The following is a 22,773-nucleotide window of genomic DNA, read 5'->3' as shown; positions in this document are numbered from 1 at the left end:
TGCATGAATATACCTATGGCCCTGGTAAAAATAGTCTAAATTAGTAAATTAACTTCACAGACTAGGCCTGATGCAGACTTTCAGCCCATCACCATTCAGGGAGCTACTGTGCCTTCCTAGTAGAGAAATTTCTTTATATTAGCTAAGACAAAGCTTTTTAAAGCAAAGATTGCATTAAGTATATTCTCCCATACTGCTCAACATCATCACCCTGAAAGGAACCCTGACATCATTTCCAGGGTTGGGTGATTACATTCCCTTGAAAAGAAAATCCCTCAAGTTCCAGAGCTGCCTTGAAATGGTCGTATCTACTCAGTTCTGACATTGACCAGCCGTACTTGTAAAATAACAAGTGAACTATACAAACAAAGGCTGATATTTTGACTACTCTTAACTACAGTCAAGAGGCTGTAAGTAGGAATAATAAAAAATAGAATAAAAGTAAACACCATTCAAATCACCTTCCCATTTTTCCCAAGGGGGTTTATTTGCCTTTGACTAAACAAAGCACCTACTAGGCATCTGACAAAGCTTCTGCAGATGCTCTTCCAATTTGAAGGTTACAGAGTCATAAGGAAATAGCAGTTGATTTTGATTCCTCTAAAGTTAATAGGAGTTCTGCAATCAACTTTGGCACAAGCAGGAACACTACGTTCTTAGCATAGGAAGATTTCTTGGGCCAAAATATCTGTTCTAGCTTATTTTTTCAGCCTCATATGCCAGCTTTCTAACCTTATATGCAGATTATATTTATCTCCCAATGATCCTATAAGAATAAAAGGTGATATTAAAGATCAGACTCTTTAAAATTAAGCCCCTCATCTGCCATAAAAAATGAGTCTGATAGTTTCTACCTACAGCACATTTTTCATGTGTTAACTCTTGGTGTGTAGAGATTATATTAGCAGTCTGCTATGGGGTGAGGAAGCCTTAGTGAGCATGAGGAAATGGCAGGGGAAGGAGAGAGACAGCTTTTCTTCAGAAGTTTCCATGCTCTGGCTTTCACTGAAACTTGAAAAAGCAGAATCTTCAACATTAGTGTTGAACATATATATCTACTGTTTCTACCATTGATTTCACTAGAGTTACTTTGGTGGAAGATAGGCTTGCAGGATTGTTTTTTACTAACTCAGTTTTGGGAATTGCAGTTGTTAAATGGTAAAAAGGCTGATTTTTCTGTAGCTAGGCAAATAGGGGTTTCTCCCGATACTGCTCACGTTTTTAGAAAAGCATTTCTCCTTTAGAAAAGGAGAAATACCACATTTATTGGTTCTTGAAAAGAGGAACTGAAGAGAACTTAAATTTTCTATAAGCACTGTTTGTTTTCCCATACACTAAAATTCTCAAGTACAAAGATGAATTGAGAGAATAAATAGGCATCACTAAGACACTAAGGAAAAAAGTTTTGGGAGGAATTTTCAAGGGCAGAAAGAGCAGTCAGGGGTCAGGCTCCCTTCAGGCAGGTAAACAGTCCTCAGGGTCATTCTTACTCATGATAATGTCCTTCCTCTTTACCAAAATGCAATGATTCTGTTATCAAAGTGACACCAAAAGGTCTGCTGAGATTCAGGACAGTACTGTGTATCATTGGTACTTTAGAAACATTTAGGAAAAGCCAGTAACTGCCCTCCCATGAAGCAGGAGTTGTAAGTCACTGTTGTCAATAAATCTTGTTGCTCTTAATTGTTTAGGTTTCTCTTGGAAACGAATATTACCAGCTTCTGGGTCACCCAGCCTTCTAAAGGTCACAGGTGCTAGCTTCAAGGGGAGCCAAAGAATTTCACACTGAACTCTTTAACTTTGGCTTCCTGTGAAAGCCAGTATTGCCACAAAAGTCACCATCACTGATGACTGATGGGACTTATGTGTGAGAATGGAGGAGTAAAGTTCTATGCCTCTTGGCCCATTTCAGCATATTATTTTTAAAAGCTAATGCATTCGGTGATGGAAACAATCACCTTCATTCTGCCTGCCCTTTTGGATTGGGTTGATGTGTTAGATGCTAGTGCTCTGCTGGAAAGTTAGAATTGCTCTCTTATGTAATAAATCTGAATGTAGGGGTGAGAAAAAGATTTTTCTAGGATTTCTATTAGTAGCAGAAGTTTTAACTATTTAAATATTAAGAAAAATGGTCCTAAGTTTTCAAAAACTCATAGCCATTCGACTTCTGCTATACATTTATCTGTAGCTCCAGAAAAGCTTGTCTGCTTGGCTACTAATCTCATCTCAGCTTCATAAGATTATTCAGATGAGAAATGCTTTCTGGCAGTTATTTCTCACATCTACTTTTCATTCCTTCATGAGGAAAAATCCCAACTAGGGGAATTGTTAGGGAAGCTATTATCAGATTTTATATCTTGACTTTTTTCACACTGTTCATTTGAATTACTTAATTTCTAATGACATCCATCACCTACACTTTTGAAGTTTCCTAATACAGGGCCAGAACCTCAGTCTACTGAATCTGGGAGAATGCCTCGACCTAGAGCAGCTCCATATTTACTCACTTGCCTGTTCAGCATGGGAATAAGGGTGTATTTGGCTCTCAGCACTTGGTGTGACAGAGGGAAAAGCATACAGTTCAGCAGGGGCTGTGGGAGCCCTACCAGTACTGGGTTTTTGTACTCGCTTCTGAGGTACTTGCAGATGGGTGCCCATCAATCCATCCTTTCTACTAGTCTAGGTGCTAGTCCCAGTTCCTCCCAAGGGAATTTCTTCTGCTTCCTGAGGAGGCATTGATTGACACCAGAAGCCATGGTATCTGAGCTACTTGCCCATGAATGTAATAAAACATCTGCAGAGGTAGATCCTCTGCCTGATGCTGTGATTTCTAACACCAGTTCTTCTCCTTCTGACCAGCATCATATAGTTCTTGCTTGAGTTCAGCAAGAAACATTTAATCTTTACCTGAGAGCTGATATTTTTGTTGCCTGTCCTAGAGAAATCGCATTAGATCAAGCACCTGGCTTAAGAACCCTTTGCATGCAGGTTAACAATGCCTCAGGAAATATAAGACTTCCTTCCTCACTCCTAACATAGAAATTTTTAGGGTTGATATAATTTTCTTCTTTTAATTGCGGTACATTTCTTGCATAGGTATCCCATGCAGTATCATACATATATGTTATGTTTATGTAGACCAATAATATCATCTTTAAATTAGGCATGAGGAAATACTTTCTAATGGTAAGGATAATGGAATACTAGAATAGATTGCCTAGGGAGGTGTAGGGTTACCATCATGGATGGATTTTTAAAATATTCTGTAAAATTCCACACAATTTTGCCTGGAATTAGGCAAATATAGTTGCTTGGGCTTGGAGGTAAAGGGATGGATTAGATGGTCTTTTGAGATCCCTCTGAGTTCTGTATTCTAGGATTTTCTGCTCATGATAGGCTTGAATCACAAAGTCCTCTGAACTATAGGGAGTCTTAGTCTCACTGAGCCTTGGTGATTTATATGAGAGTTTTTCTAAACAGAGATATTTTGCTGAAAAAAAAAATCTTTGAATAGGAAAAAGCTTGGGATGCATGTTGATAACAAATGTGTTGGATACATCATGTTTACTCAATTTGGAAAATTTACTTAGCGTGTCGGTAATCTGAAAATGTTCCAGACAAAGGATGTGCAATGTTGCTGTCTGAAAGCACATGGGAAGAGCCTTTGAAAAATCATTGCCCAACATCACTGCAGTTTAAAAACCTGCTCTTTGGTTACGTTACAACTTCAGCACCTCTGCTGAGATCTTGAAGGTCTTGAGGGCTTGAAGAATGCATTTTTGACAACTGATTGGAGTAGTATAAAAATGAATTCCACAAAAGCTGAAGTTAGATTTTTTTTCTTTTTTTCTTGCTGCCTCACATAAAGAAAAACAAAGTGGATATTTTTCTATCTTAGCTTAAAGTTTAAGAATAAAAATGTTCTTTCTCTGGATGTGAGGAGTTTGCATTTTTGGATGTCAGTTTATTTTGATTGTTTTTCCTTGAAGTGAAGGAGCAGGGTCTGTAAAACATCAGTGAGTCAAAAGATAAGCAAGAATCTGATGGCCCAGTTCTCTTCTCTGATTGATCTAGTCCTGAACCAAGTGAGTATCCATAAAAGAGAGAGACTCTTCATGGTGTTGGAAGCTGCTCTTGGTAAAGATTTGCCATGCAGCGCAGCATAAGTGTGTGTGCTCAGAAGTGCTGAAGAAACAGTAAGTCAAACTGGGGATGAATAATGTGTCTGCACTGACACAGAAGTGTGTTTCCTGAAACAACTGTGTCATTCTGCAACATGAAGTATTTCCCCAAGTGCTTTACTTGCTTCTGAAGCAGGCCAGAATGACTTTGCTGTGGAAAACATCGTCAAACTAAAGAAAACTAGAGCCTCTGAGAGCTGAAATAGTGGGGAAGATTACAAATCTGGGTACTTGGATTGCTTTCCCACTGGTGGCATGAGATGGCTGCAGAGCAAGCCAGGCAGGAGGCCCTGAGTTCTGTCTAGAAAGATGCGACCATGGAAGAGGCAGGACTGGCAGACCTTGGTGCTCATCAGATAGAAAGGGGTTCAGTGTGAAAGAGCACCAATGCAGTAAAGCACTGCCTGTCCCAGAAAATTCAGCAATGATTGTGACATAACCTAAGAACTGCAATGGCTACACAGAAAACTTCAGTAGAAATTCAAACATAGGAAAATAACTGAAAGATGGGCAACGTCCACTTCATTTCTAGGTGCCCTTTGACTGTGCTGTCATTGGGACTGTCAGATCTCCCCTGAGATATCCACTCTGCTGATCTAAAGCATCACTAAGTATAGCCATTAGTTTTAGCTGCCTGTTGTCCTGAGGCTGAGCTGTCACAACTGGCAATGGCTGGTGCCAGTCTGAGACACTTGCATTATTCAGTGCTGCTTAATTAGAGCTTGGGTGCTGAATGGAGCAGCCCTTCACCAGAGGCTGAGCTATATGTGCTCATTGAGCTCCCAAGCATCTCTCCCTGTGACCTTGTCCTTGCGTGACTCCAGTGGGACAGGGCTTGGGAGCCTGCAGTGCCACTTAATACTTTTCTGAATCATGCTCTTTCTGAGGCTCTTCCAGGCCCACGCTCTGCTGCAGCCCTTATCCAAGTGAGATCTGGTCTGATGGCATGATGCCAAGCTGTCCCAGCAGAGTCCCTGAGTTTTAGGTCAACCACATGGCCGTAACACTCATGACTTTTGAATGCCTTGCCAGACAAATAGTGTGGGTTGAGCGTACTCCTTTCTTCTCAAGCACTAGAGAAGAGCCCCATTTATGTCACAACGACAATATGAATTTGATCTTGACTGATTTTTTTTTCAGCCATGTGGTAGCAAGTGCCTGGTGTCATTTTCCTGATCTACACAAATCTCTCTCCCTCACACTATTGCACTTGATAGCTGTCCTGCAAATACTAGAGTGGTCAGCAGCATTCTGCTGGAGAAACAGTCAAAGCAGGGAATTAAGATATGGCCTCATTTGGACACATTAGTGCCTGAGTCACTGGGATGTCATTCAGGCGTGAGGACAGCTTGTGAAGGCTTTCAGATCACACGCATGCATGACATTTAGAAGCGGTGGGTGACCTCATGAGAGATTATCTAAGAGATCTAGACTAGCCATAGAAAGTAACATTGGAGACTTTCATTTATCCTCACTAACCTTCAGTAATAAAAAAAGGAGGATGAGTGCATGGATGTGCACGCAGGAAGTATGCGAGAAGCGCTGAGAATACAGCGAAAGCAAGGGAGCTGGTAAACCATACCCTGGCTCCAATGACATATGGTCGTCATAGAAAGAGAGAAGAGGAAGAAGCTGTGCGTCTCATAGGGCAGACTGTTTTGACATTTTTTTTTGTATATTTGCTACTTGACTGTGTAGCAGAAAGGTTAAGAGTTTGTGCCCCTTTCCTGTTTTCTGCAGGAATCCATGAACTTGGGTGTTCCCCTGACCTTCCTAATTCTAGATACAGCCAGGGCCAGGGCCAACCTTGAGAACAATTGTGAGGGCAACTAAGCAAAGCAAAGACATGGAGCCCTAATCATTCATTCTTCTCAACATCTTCTATCACTCAGTCTGTATCCCCAAACTGGCACCTCATCAAACACCAGGCACTGTTGGAGAAGGGCTGACAGCAGGGTGGATTTACTGGGTTTAGCAATAGTAATGATCCAGAGGGCCCTGAGATGTCTTCTTAGGTATCTAACAGGTATCTTAGGATGGCCTTCCTTTAAGCATCCATCCATCCCACATCTGTGTGACATATACCTCTCTCCAGACTGCCTGACCCTGCCCTGCCTGATGTCCCTGCTGAGATATCTATTAGAAAATTTGAACAGGAGGAAGGGAGAATCAGTATGGCAGCAGGGCTCTTGGTAGTTCTGAAATTGCTATTCTTCCCTAAGTTGTTTCCCAAAGCAGAAGCCTACCTCCCGAGCCCTCTTCTGCCTCTCACTCCTACTGTCCCCATCTCCACATCTACAAGTCCATCCTTCTCGGTATCTTTTCCCAGCACACACAAAGTCTGGGTCATACAAATCTTCCTTGCTGGCAACCAGCCATATGATTACCCTCTGTGTCCAGGCTTGCCCTATGTGGTCAACAGCTACGTGCTAAAAAGGACAGAAAATATTGTGTGCTGTGTCACTATAATACCAATTCACTTGCCTTAGAGAAGATAGAAAACAGATCTGTTAGACCTATTTGGAACCTGCAATGATCAGCTAGGAAAATTGTAAGTATTAGATGAAGATGAAGAACCACTGTAACAGATGAAGAGTAATCTCAGTAAAAATTATTGCAATACTTATAGTAAACACTTACTGCAGGTACTGCAGTATATATGTTTACATATGTTTATATAAACATAAACATGCAACATCTTTGAGAGACAGACACAGTATTAACACAGTGGAAAACAGCAGAAAAACTCTGATGTCTCTGCAGCTCCAGGCACATGCACTGGAGAGCAGTCAGCCATCCCACTGATGAAATCCCAAACAGGTGTATTACACTGTTGTGGGTTTTACTGGGAAAGTGGTGGGATTTGAAAGCAGTTCCACCTTCAGCGCGCACCTTGGTGGTGCCTGGGCTGCCTGTTGGGAATAGCCCTGGGTACAGCACCCACGTTCACCCCAGCCGGCAGCTGATGTGGTGGCAAGAGGGGTGGCCAGGCACATCCCAGCTCTGCCTTCCCTGCTGCCGTGGTTGGCTGGCTGCAGTGGCTGCGCAGAAGCACGTCCGCCAGTGCATTCAAATGCAGCCCCTGAGGATTATTGCAAGCACTTCAGAAAGAGCCCTTCCTCAGCAGCAAACTTTCCTTGTGTACAGTAGAGCACCTCTCAAACTACTTTTTTGTTTGTTTGTTTGTTTTTGTTACCTAGCCATTAAAATTAAAGTTGAAAGAAGGGGCTAACATTATGTTTTAGATTGCTCACCACTACGCTATGAGGCTTTGAAAATTAGGTACTTGCAACATCATTAAAGGATTGACCTGATGTTTTTAGATACTTGTTTGGGGGTCTTCAAAAAAAATCGGATTTTGTTTTAAATTACCATTAAATCAAATTCTGATTTCCCTAAAAATACAGGAGAGGATTAGGTCACCTTTCACAGTATCTAGACATCTAGGCAAAATCAAATTTAATTAATTACCAACAAGATTTATCAGCCACCAGTGCATATGAAATCCATGGTTTGTATTCATGTTGTCACTTTACTGCTGCACTGCTGAGTGTCAGATCTGCAGTTAGTCACAAGTCTTCTGTAGGACAGCTTTGAAAACATCCACTTTGGAGTTACTGCTAAGTAACATAGTGGGAGGTGAGTAAAACATTTGAACAGACCTGTTTATTTTCTAAATGGTTTTAGACTACTATCAAAGAGACAGGAAAATGGGATTTCATCAAGTTTGACTGATCTTATACCCAGGCCTGTCTTTTTTGTCTCTAGAGAACTGTCTTTATCTAGGTATATAAAGCAAAGAACAGAGCTGCAGCACATTTTGGGGGTGCAAAATTGACATTAGTGGGAGTTTTGCTCATAATTATTCAAGTACTAAGTAGCTCATACACAAAAATTGGGGTGTTTTTTGCAAAGCACATTGGTTAATTTGCTTCACTTTTAAAGCCAAGACTAATTTTCACGTGAAATGTGCACATATTAGAAAAACCAGAATTTAGTTACAAGGACAGAAGAAAACAGTTTCAGCATTTTGGCTCTAAAGCTAAGAAAAATAAAACTACTTTCCTTGGACAGCCTTCTCTAATTCAATGGATCTTTCTCTCTACAGTATTCCAGTTTGTATAAAACAAGATGCCCAATGCACATAGCTATGATTACGTATCACTATAAAAAGTTTACTGACAACATGTAGCAATAAATAAATAAATAAAACAGCCATCATCACTGATATGATTGCATTGAGCACAGTCTTTGTAGGATGCCACTGAACTCTGGGAACTGCCTCTCAAGGCTTTGGTTTTGGGAAGTCCCTCCCATAAGCACAGTTGCATGTAACTGCAGATGGGCTGTCAGTGCTCCCTGTTCTGGCTGAGGCTGACCACCCGATGTGAGAATATCCTCTCAGCATTTCGGGAGGTTTTGTGTTTTGTCCAGGTGTTGCCTTTAATCCTTCACCTGCCTCTGCTTGCGAGGCAGCTGCCCTTCATCTGCCTGTGAGCGGAATAGTGCAATGGGGCCTTCCTTGGACTACTAAATATAACAGCTTACCCCCACCAGAGAAAACGCAAAACTCCCTGCTTAGTTCTACAATTCATGTTACAGAAAGCCAAATATACTCAAAGTCATCCAAATTTTTCAAGTAACAGAAAATATTTTTTTACTTGTCTGCTTCTGAAGTTAAATGTGTTTTGGTTTTCTGTGCAGAAGTTCAGAATAATCCTTAGAGCACGTTTCTGTTCAGCGTCTGGTAGTTAAAATCTCCTCCATGTTGTGCTAGGGTCTTGGCATCTAATTAGACCAAATCTTTTCCTGTGGACACAGCTCAGTAACTGCTTTTATTTTTTTAAGAGAAGATGTCTCCATCATATCGTTCAGTAGTTTCTTGGAAAAATGCATTTGGTCAGATTAAATGAGTCCATCTTTCACCATTGGCAAAAGATATAGTGTATAGATCTGTGTGGAAAGTCAACAAAGGAAACTCTTCTTCCATCCTGCATGGGCTGAGCTTAGTGATGCCAGCGCAGTAAAGTCCCTTCAATTAGTGTCACCTAGCGCCACCCAGAGAACACTGCAGGGATGATACTGAAATCCAGTTTTGCTTTATTTCTTGGGTCTCCCATTAAGCAAGCTGGGATTTAGGGGTTGGAGGAGAGTTTAATTTCTCCACGGTTCAAAAAAGTTTACTGGTCGTTTTGCTACCACCAGTGCTAGAGCTTCACTGCTGAGGAATGCTCCCGTATCAGCACGTTAATGAAGTGTGAATATGCAGTTCATTAGCATGGTTCACACCCGCAGGGGCTGACTGGTAAGCAAATGAAGTAAGTACGATTTTAGCATGACCTGTTGTATATACTTCTGTGGTCATCATTCGTTATCAGACCTTCATCTTTTCTTTAATCGGTACCAAAATATAACATTTGTGGCCAACATCTTCCATGCCAGATGTAACAGATCAGAGAGTTAACAGGACATCTTTCACTTGTCTGTGTATGCCCTCGAGTCAAGCCCTTTCACAAGATTTAGATGAAAAGTAACATGACTAGTATATGTTGTTTCAGACCAGTTTTTAACAGTTCGCTAGCTAAGACATACAGATGCTTCACAAGCTCCTTTTCACAGCAATTAGTAACTGACTTTATGTTTCATTAGATTCCTCATAGTCCTAAGAACTAACTCAGAGTTCTCACTGGTCCTCATGGTATGTTAGTTGTCAACCTCAGGATGATTTAAAGTTAAAATAAAAATGAAGTTAGGAAAAAATATGATTTTCTTCTGCCATTCCCCCCCACCCTGCCCCATAAAAATGTTCTGATCGTCACTGGTGGTACCTCTCCACTTTGGATTAAGAGGTTGAAATTTGTCAGAAGGGGCATGCTCCTGTGTCAGGACTGGGATTTTTTTTTTCACTGACACTTCAGATTTGATGAGTCTTAGAAGTCTTTGAAGTTTTTTTCTACCTCTGTAGATTTTATGAGCAGAAAGACCATCTTTTTCAAAACAAGAAACCATGAAATAATGTGTATTCCCTTCCTAACCTTGGAATATCAGAGAAGACCTGTTTATTGGGACATCTCCCACTTGCATTTGTGTGCTGCATTACTCACAGAAGGAAGTAATCGGCATTTACTAATGGAAAGACACTATAAGGACGATGATAAACAAAAGCTTTGCTGTGGGAAAGAAAATTCAGAGCTCACTGAGCTGGTAGGTCTGACTGGATGCCCAGGTTTCCATTGAAAATGTTTTCCCATTGCTCCCCATTCCCTGGAATTTTGACCATGAAGTTTGCTAACTGTGAAGGCAGGTGAAAAAAACTGGCTTTAGCTTTCCACATTTCTCTGTAAAGAATATTTTTAAACCGAGCAAAGGATAATGATAGCTGAGTCCCTGAGTCATCTCACCTCCAACATGCTTTTACCTCAAAGGATTGTGTTTGCTCCTCTTTTTATCACCTCCATATTGGCAGGAACAAAGCAGTCCAATATTGGTGACTGATAATGCAGTGTGGGGGGAAATAATTGTTCATTTTTGATTTAATAGACATGTTAATCTTATTGGCATGTAAATGAAAGGTGCTCCTGATGCATTCTGCCTCTTGACACTTTCATTTCAGCTTGTCTCTTGGGGCTGTTCGCCTCCAAGGGATGCATTAAGAGAAATCAGCCTTAGGCATATAAAAATGAAGCAGGAGAGCAAGCAACGTTGGTATCGCATATTGAAAGCTGCAGTGAGTAAGACTCCTTTCTAATTTCCTGTACAAAGCCATGCAAATGTTTGTAATAACTTAAAATACAATAATATTGCCAACTAGTTTTTGCACTGTGTCATGTAGCAAACAAGAATTAAGTGGATGTCATTGTTAGTAATATTCAAGTTGAAATCTGTTTTCTAACCAGAATAATTATCTTTATTTTAATCGAATAAACAAGAGGCAGGCAGAGTTTCAAAGCATGTAGAATGGTTTAAATCAATGGTAGAAGAATATTATTACAAAACAGCTCCTCTTATCCTTTTACAGTAAATGACACAAGTGAGACCAAGGAAACAGAGCATATTAAATTTCTCTAACATTAAGTTCTCATTTCCAAAAATAGAATATGCATTGAACAGTTTCAATTTATGTACAGCCCATATAAAACAAGTGTCAGGGTTTAATCATTACATGTAAGAGTTAATGTGATCATACATGATTTTCGCTCAGCATCAATATATCAGTGTCATCTTTTTATTTGGGTTTTTGAAGAGAATAATCCTTTAGCCTATATTCAGGAGTAAATTTCATCAAGCCCAGCTGACCTGTTTATCTGAACAGAGGTTGCAGGATTTCTGCCACCTAGCTCACATCTTGTATTTTCACTGTACAAAGTAAAAGTGATGCATAAATATCAGAACACCAATGTATTTTAGATTCTCAAGAAAAAGAAATACTTTGGCTCTACAATGAAAGAAAAATTTAGCTAAACTTACCATGAAGACCAACCCTTTAAATATTTTCACTTCCTTTATTTTACAAGATTCCAAGCCTGTTCTATATCCAGGAATACATAACAGGAAATTAGACATTATTTTTCCTCATTCAATCTGCATTTCATGAAATCATTTAAAAATTCTTTTATCTGTATTGATTTTTTTTGCAAAAGGAAGTAAACCAAATTAATTGCAACTCATTAATTTTTTTGAAAAAAAGTGTTTATTTCACTTTTGCTCAAACTTCAAGTTCCTGCTCCCTGTTCTTAGAGCAAAATCATTCCTGAATATATATACATTCACTGTTTGTTGCTTTGTGCTGGGTATTTTTCTTCAGTACTTTCCTATGCTAAACAAAACGGACAACAAGGAAGTGTTGATATAAATGTACAAAGAAGATGCTTCCTATGGGGTATTGCAGGTTTAGGAAGTTCATAGTCTTCATACAAATATATAAAATATTTCAAACGATCTCTAGTCATTGGAATCCATTCGGTTTCTCTTGCTAGACCTGTGTGACAAATACAAGATCAGAAATTAATCATCTACCATTGTACTCGCAGATACTTTGAGAGAAAGCATAAAAGCACCTGTAAGTTGTGAGGGGGCGTATATCCCTAGCGCTTGCAATTTTGCTTCCACCCAGTGTACTTGTTTACACCTGAGCACAGGCAATACAGAGTGGGTGTGAAACACATCTTTTCCATTCCCTAGCTTTTGCCACCCACTCGCCAAATCTCTGTCTGCAGAAATTTTGCGGCTCTTCCAGCTGCTCAGCCCTGGGAAATGCTCAGCGCGAGGTTCGCCCTCGGCACGCACGCAGCCGCTCCTCCAGGCCACTGACCCCCACCAGCAAGCTGGCTGCTGCTCGGGCAACAAGTCCTTCGGTATGGCAAAGGACTGTAGTCACCGTGTGGGTAATAAAGGTGCATCGGTTAGATAAAAATCAAAACAGTGTTTGCTTTTATCAGTGATCAATATGCGTTTAGTTTTTCAACTGCGATGATAACCCCCCTTGCTCTTGCATCTGTTTTGCTTTCTCTGCTCTGCTGTTAGACCCTGTCCTGGGAGCAAGCCTCTTCCTTTTTCTCCTTTCCAGATCGAACAGTTCCAGTGTTTTTTTTTCCAGCTGCTCTTCTAATGGAAATGTATCTGTCCCTAGAACTATTTTTGTCACATCTTCACTCCTCCCCTATGTCTGCTTTAATTTTCATGACTGACCAGCACCGAACACAGTACTCTAGCACATGGTAGTACAATGATGTCTGCCCTATCTGTATATATCCTATCAGTATTTATTTATCTACTTATATAAAGTATGGGGTGAGGGCTGTGTTTAGCTAATGGTTGAGGCAATGAGAAACAATTTCCATTGACCTGTCTACAGGGACTTCCAGGTCTTCTTGGGGGGCAGGTTTAGCTCAGTTGGTTAGAGTGTGGTGCTGCTAATGCCAAGGTCGTGGGTTCAACCCCCATATGGGGCTATGCTGAGAGTTGGACGAGATGATCTCCAGAGGTCCCTTCCCGCCTTACCGTCCTATGATTCTTGAGTAGGTACAGCTAATTTGAAACCCAGCATAGGGTCTATTCCTGTTTTTTTTTTTTGAAACTAATGGAAGTTTTGCTGCTGGTATTAGTAGTTACAATCAGGTCAATAATGTGGAAAATAGGTTTTGAAATTCAAGACATTAACTTTCTCAGGATGTATTTTTGGTTAAGACACAAGTATTTGAAGGAGAAGAGATATCTCTATTTTTGTACATTTTTGGTAAGTTTTACTGAAGAAAACCTTTTTACTCAAAAACTTTGAACAATGCTCAGAAAGTAAAGCAAAACAGACAGATAAAAATGACAACTTTTTATATTTTGCAATGTGTTACATAAATTGAGTTTTCGATACACTCCTGAACATGTGGAGGCTGTTCACATTTGAAAAAATACTGAAGGGACATTCAAAAGATTAGAATTGCTTAGTTTTGAGAAGAAACACTTCACTGGAGACAAAAAGTGCTATTCAGAAAAGCCCTGCATGGTTTATACTAACTCCTTGAAAATGTTTGAGACTTCAGAATAAAGAGGTCAAAGTTAATGAACTTGACTTTAAAAAGTGAGAAATGACATTGTTCAAAAGAAAGAGGTCATAAAACCACATTTCATGGCATTAACACACTCTTTGACCTTTGGTGATCAAACAACTTAATCATCCCTTAACCTGATTCAGTAAGGCAATCTATTATTTCATTTTAGCTGAAACTTCCTTCAAATCAGGTAATTTCATGTACTTATCCTACTGATCTCAAAAACATAATCAAACTTTAAAGCTCTATTTGATGGCTCCCCAGGATATGTATGCACGTGTAATTCTGTCCTATATAATTACCACCTGCCTACACACGCTCTCCTTGTGTTTCAATTGAGTATTCTCTTTCTTTTTCAAACTGTTCCGTGAGTGTGCCTGAATATCACAAGGTGACTGTTTTTCAGTGGTGGGTGGATAAAACATTACTAGCTATGATTAAACTCTAATGCTCAAGCCTTAGATCAGATTAGAGTGTATCTATTCAGCACTGGTGTGCTGAACGCAGCAGGCACATATAAGCGTAATTTGGTCCATGGTGTCACAAATATTTTCTGATCTTTCCACTGAAAGAGGCCAATGTCAGATGCTCTCTCTAAATAGAATGAGGGAGAATTATGGAGTGAACAACAACTGTAACCTAGCATTCTGTTTTATAGGATTATGTGAGTTTTTTAATACCATTTTGGCAGATTCATTATCTTAAATAGTAAGGCTGGGTTTCCTGTAAGTGGTATCCTGCAGAAGACTCTTCTGTCCAGCACGGGAGCTACCTGCTCATGTGCATTATTTTCTAAGTAGTTTAGCCTTTCCTTATTTCCTGAGCTCCTAACACCAATCATTCTGTGTTGCGCCCACTAAGCCTCTGGCAATCTTGATGATAAGGGTACAAAGAAGATAAAGCCAGACTCTTCTCAGTGGTGCCCAGTGACAGGACAAGGGGCAATGGGCACAAACTGAAACACAGGAATTTCCATTTAAACATAAGAAAAAAAATGTTTTCCCTGGTTGAACTCTGGAAAAGGTTGCCAGGGAGGTTGTGGCATCTCCATCTTTGGAGATGTTCAAAACTTGACTGGACACAGCCCTGGGAAACTTGCTTTATGTGACCTGATCTGAACATGAAGGTTAGACTAGACATCTCCAGAGGTGCTGTCCTGCTTCAGCCATCCTGAATGTGTGAAGTTTGTTAGGCTGAAGAGAACATGTCCTCCACTCATGATTGTTTTGTGGTTGTTTTGTGGGCCAAGTGCAAGGTCCCTACTTGTTCCTACTTCTCTGTTGGCTTGTCAGTGAGTTCACAAACTACAATTTCAGGGTTATGCATTGTATTACCGTGTTGCTGATCATCTAAGTAATCTGTCTGCTTCTATTCCTTTTTGCCTTATGTTCAATTTATTCAAATATTCCCATGTCCTTCTCCAGTTTGCAATGATCTGTTTTCCTCTTAGATCCCAGATCTTTGACACCCAGCTCCCACTGAAATCAATATTAATATCACTTAATACCTTTAAGACCTCAGAGCTTAAAGCCTCCAGCTAGTGTCATATTCCATCCAGTTGGGCATGCACCTCCTTCCCCCTGCCATGGACTCTCACTAGGCAGTGGGATCCACCAAAAGATCTGCTGTCCCGAGTCCTCCTGATCAAATTAAGAGATGGTAGCTCTCATCAAAGGAAACACAGTTATCTAGAAGGCCATGCACATGGAAGACTAGATAATCAACAGGAGGAACGAACAAGTGTTAGAGCCCCCAAGACCCTGTTACTTGCAGACCGAATGCAGGAACAACCAAGATGTCTATAAGCCTTGCCTCAGAGCTTCGGGGTTGAAGAAAAACAAGCCCACTGTTCTCACATCTTATTTTATTTTGGATAAAGTACACTGCTTACAAGCAGTGCTATTATAGCATCTGCTAATAACATTATCCTGCTCTCAGGTGTACTCCTAGCTCTCTGGTTGCTTATAATTGCTACCTGAACTCCCTTTGCTGCCAATAGACCTGCTATTATCACCCCGTGATGTTTCAATCCACTCAGACCTCCCTCCGTTTGGCTCCAATTCTTTCTCTTCCAGCTCCCAAACGTGTGTTATTTTTAGAACTCAAACTCCTCCAGAGATCAATGGGAGTATGTAAACTCGAAAATAGGATACTTACGGCACATTAATAATTCTCGCACCTATGCTCCTGGTTATTCTTTCAGCATCTGCAGCCTATCTACCAATGCCTCTCTTGCTGCTCCAATCAACCTTATTCCACTGCACTGCCATTTTAAAGAAAACAAAAAAAGTACATACTTAAAGGCAAGTACCAGCCTAAATGTGGTCTGATTAAGGATGGATTTAAGCACATGCTTAAGTGCTTCTTAGAATCACTGAATTATTGTTTTTTCGAGTCCTCAGGACTCCATTCCCACTCTGAGAATCTCTGATTATAGTCAATAAGATGCCAGGGTTAGCTTCTGTGAAGAAAGAAAAAAAATACTGGGTCCCCGAGTTTGTTAACCACAGTCAAAGTAACAGCAATCTTCACATAAGAAACCATGGAATTCATGTGCCATTCAGTACAGAGAGAACTGGAAACATAAACTTAAATAAATTAATGAATTACAAAATCTCACTTCTTTTTTTTTCTTTTTTTTCAAAACTACAGTTTTCAGTGTCACGTCTCCCATTTTTTATTCCATCCAAATGTGTTCATCCCTCACTCTCGAACTGGTGTACTACAAGTAAATGAAAGATTTAGTCTAAAAAAAGCACCAGTAATTCCAAACTGTCTGTATTTTCTGCTCTTCTACAACACATTAGCTGACTAAAACATTTGAAAGAGGAAAGAAAATATGACATTAATCCAGACTTTGGCCATACCTCCATAGGTGGAAAAAATGACCTTATTCAGTGCTAATATTATATAAATAGAGACTGTGCATGAATCACTTGCAGGCTAAATAAAATTTGTCTTTATTTGAACAGTTTCTAGCTTTATATATTTAACACTAAGATTCTGTTAAAGCAGCCTTTTTGTATGAAGTACCTTCACAAAAGAGAAAACAGACATATACCATTAGCACTTCATCAAAAATCACTGATTATAGCAAGTGCGCAAAGGTTCAGTAAATGCCTCCCACTCCACAAGCTTCCAAAGTGAGCGACCACATGATGTTTACTCCTCACCAGAAGCCATTTATAGCTCTCTTACTCACCACTATCACAGTCATACAGGCAACATTCAAGAAAAGGCAACAAGAGGTCTCCTATTTGGGAGAAGATGAGGGATTACAGTTGCAGAAGAACTGGGTCTTTTCTTTACAGCGTTTGACCAAGGACTGAAACTTTATTTAAATCATAAAATCTCCCAAGATTATAATCAACTGAAAGCATACATCACACACACTGGGGATGACATATTGGCAACAAGTATGTCTACTTGGAGAAAACTTTGCACTGACTGGAAAATTTCAATAAAAAGGGCCAATACTGGCCTTCAGAAGCACAAGTGAGACACGAAAGTAAGGACTTCCTATAAAGAAATTAGGATACTTTTGTTCCCAGAATTTTAAACGACATCTGGGCATTCCTATCAAATAAACACCCTGGGAATGAAAAGGGCATTCATTTCAGTAAAATAAGAAGGGGCCAGAGTTCATGAACTTTTGATGGTCTGGAGTAGAATTAGTCTACAATTCCAAACACATACATCTTCCAAAGGAATAATTTGTGAAAAAGGTAAATCCAGGGATAAGTCTTCTGTAGATTATTCTAGGAAATTGGGAATATGAAATAAAGCTGGACTATTTCCATGGACTTCCTAATTCTACCATTCAGCTGGCAAGAGCCTTGCCCTTCCTGAGACGGTAACCAGAAGTGCCAAGGGATCTGCTTTAATTAGTCTGCTCTCACTTCCCTTCAGAGGGCACCACTTGCTACGATCACCTTCTCCTCTGCAACTGCTTTAATGCTGTCCACACAGGTGGCAGAAGAAGCTGTAGGAAATCAAATGTGCTCCAGATGAACATATTGATATTGTGATGAGACTTCACAGAGAGGGTTGGGGTTGCAAAGGGAGATTCATCCTTTGACTACCTCCTAATAGTAGCTGATTGACTGATTTAAAAGTTTATTTTAAACTAGAATGTGTTTTCCTTTGTTGCATGTTTTTTGCAAACTATTTCAACATGCTTGTTACACTTCTGTCAGGGTAAAAATAGCATCTCTCACTTTTTAATATTTTTCTTACTGGAAAACATATTGAAAAGATTGTTTCTCCTCCTACTTCTTTCACTCTCTACCTACAGTAAACAATAAAAAAAGGAGAAGCAGGTAAAAAGAGGAGATTTGCGTCACACACACACACACATGCGTGCGCGCACACACACACACACACACAACTTCAGAACAGAAAAGGTCAGAATATTTCCTTTTGAGAATTTAGCCTGACAACAAAGGGTTGGACACTAATGACATTTTCCCCACTGAAATGTGGAAATCATCTTTTTTATAAGGAACTTTTCTTATCCTTACCACAAAAAATTATTTACAGCGGTATGCTCACTTTATATTGTTTCTCAAATTAATTTACACCTGTCTTCAAACAGCATAACATGGGGAACTAAGGACAATTTTGATCCTTTCCACTCTCTGTGGTTCTCTAGGCTGTGCACGAGGCAGCTACAACAGAGTATTGTGCCTAGTCAGACGTGACAGATCTTTTTATTTAGGACAACAAAATGCTGAGTAAAATCATTCCATGTACTACACTTCTGTCATGATTTCTTGGTACCTACATTGACACAATGCTTAGCATGTGCATGTGCAAAAGATGGACAGTGTAGCATGGTGGTTCTGAAGCGACAGCTATCAAATGGAGGTGTTTCAGATCAATATGTTATGGCAGCAACCCACCTCCTGCCAAATAAAGAACAAATTTACGATGTTTTCGAAGGTCTACATTGGGCACTTAGCCAAGATAACACAAGAAGAAGGGCATTGCACTGACCTAATGGCTGCCATAACAATTTAAGTGGTATAAAAAGAGACTAGATAATGGTATGTGTCTGAAGCTCTGCGGAGGGTTTTTGGCTCAGTGCAGTAGTATTAAACTGTGCGTGGTTGCTGGTTTGTTCTCTTAGTAATTTGGAGATTGCAACTCCTTGGGCACAGCCGTTGATTTATACAAGTGGTTTATGGAGAGTTGATAAGCATGAATAAGAGAATACATGAATAAGTTATAGATGTGAGTATTATTCATGGTGGGGTTTGTGCGTAGATTTGTGGCTGAAGTCAACTGAAGCAGTAGCTTGGCAGTATATACAGCAGATATTTTAAAATTCTTTAAAGCAAATGGCCAACTAATATGTAAGCACAGGTGTCTATCAGTTCCTTGAAGGACAAATATTTGTCATCAGTCATCACTGAATGAATCATGTAACAATAGTAAAAACTATGATTTTAATTTAATCCCACAGAATCCCTCGTGTTCTGTTATTCATACACATGGGCAAATGTGCTGGTCTCCAGAAACAGTTGTTATCCAAAAGGAAAATTCCATAGAATTTTTTCAGAAGAGAGATTCTTTCTTCACTTACCCAGCTGCAGGCATCTCTTCATCTTGAGAAGACAACTGGCTCATTGAGGTATCACATATTGTAGTTTTTCTCAAGTTAGATTTTTTTTTCCTTAAACATTCTTCCCTCTCATGGACCAGAGAGCAAGCAGAGGTGGGAACTCTCAGAGTATCCATGCCATCTTCTGCAGAGCAGAGCCTATGGGAGTGCCAACTCTATTTAGGGACTTCAGGGCTCTCATATATATGCTTTGGCTCTGAAACCCCTAGAAACTCTGGGCTCCCAAGCTTCCAGTTCCCAGTTGTGGATTTGTAGCAGGGATTTTGGCAGCTTTGCAATCCTTAGGTAGACCTGGAGCTCTCAAAACTCCTGGATTTTACGTCTAGAGGGAGGGGCTTGGGAGCAACCACCACAGGCTTGGGAACTCCCCAGTTTGCCCTCATAGTTCCCAAGAATAAGGGCTGCTAGAGTCCTTGGAAAAATCAAACTGGAAATATGGAAATACTTCCATTCTTCCTAAAGATTTCTCCTAGAATTTCTTTCCCTTCAGAATCAAAAGCTCTAATTTTCATTCTGAATCAGAACCATTTTTTTTTCCAAAATTTCTTACAGAACATGGATTCTGAATTTTGGTTTTATGAAAAGATCTATATTCATTTTCTTTTTCTTTGGTAAATGGAACACAGATGCAGATGATGCAAATGATATCATATGCGATTCCTAACACTCCAAGATGTTGCAAACATCAGTAGTTTCAAATTCCAATGTTTTCAGGGAAAATTTTCTTTCCATGACAAATGTCTCTACTTTCTGACTAGCACTACTCCAAAAGGTCTAGGATTTGTGTTGTGTTGCAAACCTTATAATCTCTAGATCATGGAAGATTGTTCTGCACTTTTGTAAATCCTCAGTCTTGCTAGTCATTTTTCCCCCTGTTCGACTCAGATCAGAAAGCTGCCTAGAGCAATACACTATAGGCTGCTAGTTATCACTAGTTAGACGCAGTTGCACTTTATTGAGCACAGTTTTCAGCCTATGCATTCACTACAGGCACTTGTATATATATCCTAGGTTTAGGGATAAGAATCAACGGTTTCTTAAAATCCTGAAAACATACCTTGGGCTTTACAATAACTTAACAGTCCATAGAGAAACTGAATTTTTAAGGCCTGATTATGCACAACTTATTTCAAAATGGTAACACAAAGAAAACAGGAGCTCTGACATACTTTCTAGTATCAGTATTTCTACTACTACTGTAATTTTTTTCTGGAACTACACTTACCACTCTCTCTCCATAGCTTATATGCCTTAAAACACAGTGGTTGTAGCTATGTAGCATTTTAACATTTTCACTTCAGTTTTCTATTTCTTTCATTAACGCTCTCCCACTGACTTCTCACAGTCTAAAACATCATCTTTATAAACAGGATTTGCACACTCATCATCAACCATTTTGGTAATATATGAAGTTATTTGTGATTCTTAATGGAAAGCAAAGATTGAGCAGTATCTGCCAAACACTGATTAAAGCCATTGAGGAGACAGTGCAACGGCCCTTTTTACTTCTGTTAATGAGAATTATGCTGTGATACTCACTACTGTTGAAACTATTGCTTTCTGAATGGAAGAATATATTTTTCCTCCATAATGCTTTACTGAACCCCATTAGGTTTATGCAGGTGTACGTCTATAATTATTGCTTTGTTCTCTGAGTTAAGCTATTCTCATTCATCAAGCCACCTCTGCTTTTAAAAGCACTAGGATTCTCAGTGTAGGCATCTCTTAAGGCTTAGGACTTGGTCCTCTTTCTAAGGTATCTTCCTGGTTGTATTATCAAGTATACCTACATAGTCTGTAATGAAGCCATATGACTTAAAGTGTTTGAATAGTAAAACAATTATGTCTCTAAGGTTAGATAGGAATTTCCACGATAGTCTCACTTTATTTCATTTTCATTTTCTGTAATAGTAACTCAGATTCTCAAGACAAAGCCTAATAGAGATAGTAAAACTTCAGAAATTAATGTTATAGTGAATCCATCAGTAAGGTAGAAAAGGCCTAAGACTGATCCTGCAAAGTGCATATTACCTCCTTACTGGTGCCACAAATCCCATTGATTTCTCCAGCAATAACCAAAACTTTCAGGTATATAGTGAAAAGCAGACAGAAGTGTAACCTGGCTTTGGTGTACCACAAAAATGAAAAATATGTTGCAAGGTCCCATTAAGAAAAAAAAATCAAAATGGTATTCTTATGTCTACAGGATGAAGACATAAACAGAAGGGCCCAGGCCAACCGCTATTAGAAATACAATAATGACTAATAAGACATCCTTTATAAGACAGGCCACAGTAAAAATCAGGTACTAAAGTCCTGAAAAGCAGTGCCATTTGAAACAACAGGACATCTTTTTTTGTACTGAAAGTGGTGAGGGCTCTGTAAGGAGGCACTTATTGGTGCAACACAAAATGTACCTACTAAGAGTTAATTGCATGGCTGTGGTTTCTCAGCCAGGATATGTTTTTGAAAACGAAGTATTTTCAGTGTTTCCAGGCAGGAGAAAATGTATATGGTGGTGAGTGCTCTCACTGTAGAGACTCCCTGTAGTCAGTGTTGGAGGCCTACCACAGAGATCACTGGAGGGGAAATGCCTCACTGGTATCTGCGGTTAAAGTACAGAGGCAAGAACATGATGACTGGCATCACCTGAGGTAACCTGGACTACACATGGTCACATAATTATAAAGCTAAAATACAGAATTCCTGGATCATGTTAAAAGTGATCGCTGATCAAGGGGCCCTGGCCTTTGGGGTTTGTCATGAGCCAACCCCTCCCAAGCCCTGCAGCTCACAAACGTTAAGCCCTCTCATGCCCCATGTAGGGCAATGCAAGCTGAGGGATCACAGACCTCTGGCACTTCTCAAAGCCTTGCAGCCTGCTCTCCTGACAGTCCCCTTCACTTCCGCAAGAGTTTTGCCCGTGCCAGATTTGCACGTGCCTTGACCAGGTGCACAGCTTACAGAGTGAGCTATAAACAGCTACAACGACTGCCAATAACTGTGCCCAGCAGCAAAGAGAGATGTTTGAGGCACCTTGCAGCCTTGTAAATCCTAATCTAGTTGCTTGGGCTATAAAAGTTTGCAATAATCTTAATGACCTACGGAGTCAAAGGCTTGAAGTTGCTGAGTGCCAAGTGCCATTTCCAGCCGACATTGCCCATTTACCGACTTTGACATTGCAAAATGCTGGAAATTCTTTAAAATGTTGTTCTGTTCCTTTAGGGAGAACAGGAAGCTGGAATTCTAACAAAACGGAGCATCTCATGGAAAGTGCCTTATTTAGTTTAAAAATTTTGATTCATCACCCTGGAAATGGAAAAACCCCAGATGTTCTGTCCATTTCCTAGAAAATTCAGCCCACTCAGTTTTGGTCTTTTAGAGAAATAGTTGATTTGGGGGGGTTGAAATTCAGAGAAATCTG

At 39.9% G+C, this 22,773-nt stretch overlaps 1 protein-coding gene across 4 annotated transcripts in view; it reads right to left on the bottom strand.

Annotated features, from left to right (window-relative positions):
* Positions 1-11,065: 11,065 nt before the first annotated feature.
* SMPX (small muscle protein X-linked) overlaps positions 11,066-22,773 on the bottom strand; it is a 40,863-nt gene continuing 29,155 nt past the window's right edge. For all 4 annotated transcript variants that reach the window (XM_062600490.1, XM_062600482.1, XM_062600460.1 and 1 more), the window contains exon 5: positions 11,066-12,159. The gene's annotated coding sequence lies outside the window, so the exon portion shown is untranslated. The remainder of the gene's footprint in view (positions 12,160-22,773) is intronic.

The sequence above is a fragment of the Rhea pennata genome, chromosome 1 (assembly GCF_028389875.1).
Source record: "Rhea pennata isolate bPtePen1 chromosome 1, bPtePen1.pri, whole genome shotgun sequence".
Classification (NCBI taxonomy): domain Eukaryota; kingdom Metazoa; phylum Chordata; class Aves; order Rheiformes; family Rheidae; genus Rhea; species Rhea pennata.
Note: the sequence above shows the minus strand (reverse complement) of the source record. Positions and strands in the feature narration are given on the sequence as shown.